The sequence below is a fragment of the Mustela nivalis genome, assembly GCF_964662115.1.
Source record: "Mustela nivalis genome assembly, chromosome: 8".
Taxonomy (NCBI): Eukaryota; Metazoa; Chordata; class Mammalia; order Carnivora; family Mustelidae; genus Mustela; species Mustela nivalis.
The window spans coordinates 63,543,632-63,548,725 of record NC_139027.1 but is presented as its reverse complement, the minus strand read 5'-3'; the positions used below and the strand labels follow the sequence as shown (position 1 = coordinate 63,548,725).

Genomic DNA, 5,094 nt, shown 5'->3' with positions numbered 1-5,094 from the left:
TCCCTTAGATGTCAAGCGACAATGGCCAGGACCAAAGTGTACAACATCCCTGACTTCTGGGCCTCTGCCAATCATTCCCCACTTCTGAAAAAAACTCTTATGCAGAGATGTTTTCAGTCAAATCGCCTATGCTTCCCACTCATGCCATGCGTAAAAGCAGAATGTTATTCACTTCTGTTTGATGTCACAGCCTTTCAATGTAGGCTCTTAAAGCACTTCATGAACCTTGTCTAGGTGCCAAGTACTGCCTTTCTTCCCCTTATCCCAAGGGACAAACAGGCACACTAGAGTCAAGAACCTGACCTAGTGTCTGCCTCAAATGAGTCAACACCAAGGCTAGAAAGAGCTCTGAAGAGCAGATGATCCAGCCACCCACTTACCCAGCCTGTCTTTGTTAGCTATTATTTCTACAAAGCTTTCTGTACCTTGGCAGGTCAAGGAGTCTACACGTTGCAAAGTAGTGTCATCACTTGGTGAGACTTATTGCGAGGTGTTCGGTGTGATATAAAATCTGTGTAAACTTGCTATTCCTTTTTCTTTACAAAGTCGACATAGTATTCTCTAAACTTTGCAATAGATGGAGCTGACACTTATCGGACTGGGCAAGACAATTGCAGGACCTGAGCTTTATGTAAAGCCTCCAGATCTAAACTCACAATAGAAAATCTCCATGTCTAATTGTTCGCTCTCAAGAGCTCCCTTCTATGAACAGAGATGTCAGTAATATTACATTCATCCCTCCATCAAATGTCAAATCAAAACTTTCAAGAGGAAATTTTGGAAACCTTTGGGGCTAACGGTCAGGAAGTTAGTAGCCAGCAACCAGCAGTCATAAATCTCATGAATCATCTCGATGGTCCAAAGAGTGTCCCCAATGACCACAGACTCCCCTCCACTCTATCATCAGTGTCCACGAATCCAGTTTGACTACCTTCTCCCAGCTTTCTTAAGTAATACATTCCCTTTGAGGGGGTGATTATACTACCTCCTTTTTAAGGTTGTTACAATTATTCCATAGATTAACACATTGCTTAGGAAAGTTTCTGGCCCACAGTGATCTTTCAATAAATGCTTATTTAGGGGAAAGAGGAATTAGGGAGAAGGAGATAACACAAAACATCTCTGATAAAGATGACATTACTCACTTGAGGACACAGTAGTATAACCAAGACTATAATTAAAGTTTCCAGACCTCCTATCCACAGTCTGACCACGACCACAGGATATAAGTGCCCAAATGAATTACAAAAACAGCCACATGGGAGATAGCAGTATAAACACAGTCCAGGTTAAGAGAAAATTTAAATTTTGAATTTAAAATTCTCCTTTCGTCAGTCAGATCCCACCCAGCAGCCGCTGCAGTGTCTCTTGTCTTTTCCGACTCTCCTTGCTCTCTCCATTCATATCCGGAAACATGGCCTCTGCTGTGGTGGTCTCTGGAGGCTTCATCAAAGTGCTGGATGACATGAAGGAGTGAAAGTCATCAACACCGGTGGAGGTGAAGAAGCGCAAGGAGCTGGTGTTGTTCTGCCTGAGCGAGGACAAGAACATTATCCTGGAGCAGGGCAAGGAGATCCTGGTAGGTGATCTGGGCCAAACTGTAGAAGACAACATCTATACCACCTGTCCAGACAGTCCAGATAAGGAGTGCCACTCTGCGCCTTCTGATGCAATCTGTAAGACCAACGAGACAAGCAGTGTTTATCTTCTGCGTCTGAACCCCTTAAGAGCACAGAAATCTATGTCAGCTCCAAGAACACCATCAGGAAGAAGCTGACAAGGATCAAGCATGAATTATAACCAAACTACTACAAGAAGGTCAAGGACCACTGTACCCCAAGCAGAGCAGCTGAAGGAGAGGGAGCAGACAATGCCATCGTCTCCCTGGAGGGCAAGTCTCTGTGAGACCCCCACCAGTCCATGCCCGGAGCATCTGGCAGCCCCAGACCTGACCTTGGGGATTGCGGACTTTCCCCTTCCTGCCAGACTAGAGGGGCTGGGGGATCCCAGCAGGGGGAGGACAATCCCTTCACGCCAGTTGCCAAACAGCCCCCCACCCCCTGGACCTTTTTCTTGCCTCTCTCCCTGGCAGTTCTGGCCTTCCCAAACTGTTTTTGATCTGATTCCTCTTGGGTTGAAGTAGGCCTGTTGCTCCCAGGCACCTCAGTTTTGGGGGGGGGGGGTGTTGTGTTTTTTAATGACACCCAAACACCCCACCTATTCCTCCCCTTTCCCATGCTACCAAATTCTTCCCACAGTAGCGGCTCTGTGCTTATGTGTTTTGTTCTGTATATAAATGGAATGTCGTAGAGCTGACTCCTTCCTTGGGCTGCCTATTTCCCCTCTGCTTTTCCCCTGGCTGCTGCCACTGATGGAAGCAGGACCAGGAAGGGAACGTCAATTAAAAATAAATAAATAAATAAAGGAACACACATAATGATACAGACTCATTAATTGGAAAATAAATAAATAAATTGTTTTAGTTTCCCAATGTATGTAATTATGCTGTATATTAGGATAAAAAATAAATTAAAAATGAGTTAAAAAAATATATATATATACACACACCCACGCAGACATACACATAGAAGTTCCAATTCTTTCTCATATCCAAGGATGATCTTGCACTCCCCACTGAGGAGATACCTAGCATTTTCCACCTAGAATTGTAGTTTAGATTCCACATGTCTACTTCTAGGATGTGTGCTAGTGGAGGACAGGAGCAAAGCTGTGTGTGAAACTTTAGATTTATGTGTCATTGCCTGACATCATGTGAATACTTAATAAATACACAATGAGTATTTCTTGTCTTCAAAAAGAATGTCTCATTAGGGTGGAAAGGAAGAAAGGGTGGTAGTAAGCGTCAGCTTTCATGGAAATCTGAGCTGATTCCAAAAGCCCCAGCTGAAAAGAAACTCAGGCCTCCATATTTCCCAGAGTTCCAACTACAGTGACTTATACATAAAAGATGCTCATTCAAAAACATGTTGATCTCTGCATCTGAGGGGAATGTACGCATGGCAATTGTTTTTCTAGAAACCTGACTCATAAGATTTTAGATTAAGAGATGAAGATCACTAAAGTAGAGGTTGGGAATTATTTTAAGTTGCTCTATGGAAGCAGATCCCCTTGTCCAGAGCTATGAACACCTGCATTAAAAATCATAAGCTAAGGGGCACCTGGATGGCTCAGTCAGTTAAGCGTCTGCCTTTGGTTCAGGTCGTATCTCGGGGTCCTGGGATCAAGCCCCACATTGGGTTTCCTGCTCATGAAGGATTCTGTTTCTCTCTCTGGCCCTCCCTCCTTTGTGCTTGCTTGCTTGCTTTCTCTCTCTCTCTCAAATAAATCCTAATTTAAAATATCATAAGCTAAGAAGACATCAGTCATACAGAAAAAAACCATGGCTAATTCCATAAAACACAGCAACTTATTGTTAATATTTATCCTGTTGGAAAGAATTTAGATCCACCATTTTAGTTACACTAACACTGACAGATGAAAGATACAATACGCCAAAGTATTTTCTTGGTAAACAGAGAAGGACTAGAAAGTCTTTAACCCTAAGCTATAATTCCTTTACATTTCTACAAACTAGATTTGTCTAGTACTGAAAGTTAAATGTTCAAAACTGGAGCTTTACTTTAGTAACCGCTTAATTTTTCACAGTAATGCCTCTTCATGGATGTAAAATGGATGGATTTCACTTTAAAAAATACTTCTTTTTTCTTGTAGTTTTTCTTTTCTAACTGTAATTATTTTCGTGTCAGAAATATAATTGTACTCCATATTGAAAGCTAACCCAGTGGGGAAATAATTTTGCACAATTACAGAAAGTTTTAATAAAAGACTGATAAGTAAAGTTTTGAATTTTTAATGCATTCTGCAGGCGGTTGAGTGCCTTTTGCCATCTCTGTCACTTATCATTAAAGCTGTGTGAAAGGGAGACCCACCTGTTATACTTGACTTGATTGGCAAAAGTGTACCCTGACAAATAAAAGTGAAACAGACAAAAGTCAAAATGAAAGAAAAAAAATTAAAACCAGTCACAATTTCATAGCTAATTTAACATTAATGCCTCCCCTTCACCCAGAAAAATTTCTTTGTATTTAATATTCTGTTCTTACCTACTTATTAGCCTACCATTGTGAGTGTTAAATTCCTGTATAGCACACAGCAATAATTCATTTCTGTAAAAGCACATCCCATTTCTAGGGCATGCTTTTTGGCTTAATTTGAAAAAATTACCCTCGTTTGACAGAGAAAACACTTTAAACACGCATAACCTACACATTTATGTGCAAGCGAAATCCAAAGAGTGTAATCTATCTAAGCTTTCTGTGATGAAGGCATCATGAGAGCCATCCTGTGAGCTGCACTGAATTTGCTCCAAGGCTACAATTTGAAGTCTTCCTACTGGTGTATCTTGCTAATGTTTGTTTGTTTGTTTACCCTAGATGCTGCCAGACCCTAAACAACCCACCGAAATCTTCCTCCGTTTCTTCAGGTCAGTGTCCAGTGAGCGGCAACAGCCTGATGGTCTGGGAGGGCTGAGGGCTGTGGATGGAGCCCCGCGGCCCCTCTTCACACTGGCACGGGCAGTCTCGTGGCAAACATCAAACTGTCACTTGGTTTCATGTGTCTGCTGTCTAATAAGTTTATTTTGGATCAGACTGATTCGCCAGCATATGCTCAAGATAAAATGTTCAAATGATGCAAAGTGGGATTTTCAAATTACGATCCTGAGCACTTTTTTTTTTCCTTATCCACTTACATGTAATCTAAAAATAAATACCCAGGCTCCACCAGGATGTGACAACTTCAGCAAACAAAATTGAAAATAGCTGCCTTACAATCGTCTCTCCCTCCAAATGAAACAGGGGAAAATATACCTTTAGAGAAAAATACAGCGCCTGTTAAGGAACAGACGAGCTACTCACAGCAGGTTTGTGAAGAGAGGCACAAGGACATAAACAGCTCAGGATGGGTATCAAGCAAGAAAAAAACCAGCCAGCAATCACTGTGCTGAATCCCGGAAGGGGCGCGGGGAAGTGGTCACAGGTGATTGTCATGTGTGATAATTATTATTACTGTACA

General features: G+C 41.9%; 1 long non-coding RNA gene across 1 annotated transcript; it reads right to left on the bottom strand.

Annotated features, from left to right (window-relative positions):
- Positions 1-1,157: 1,157 nt before the first annotated feature.
- LOC309871103 lies at positions 1,158-5,089 on the bottom strand. Its single transcript, XR_014315035.1, has 2 exons — positions 4,938-5,089; positions 1,158-1,674 (listed from the first exon to the last, which is right to left on the bottom strand). It is a non-coding gene; the product is annotated as an uncharacterized lncRNA (long non-coding RNA).
- Between the last annotated feature and the right edge of the window lie 5 nt (positions 5,090-5,094).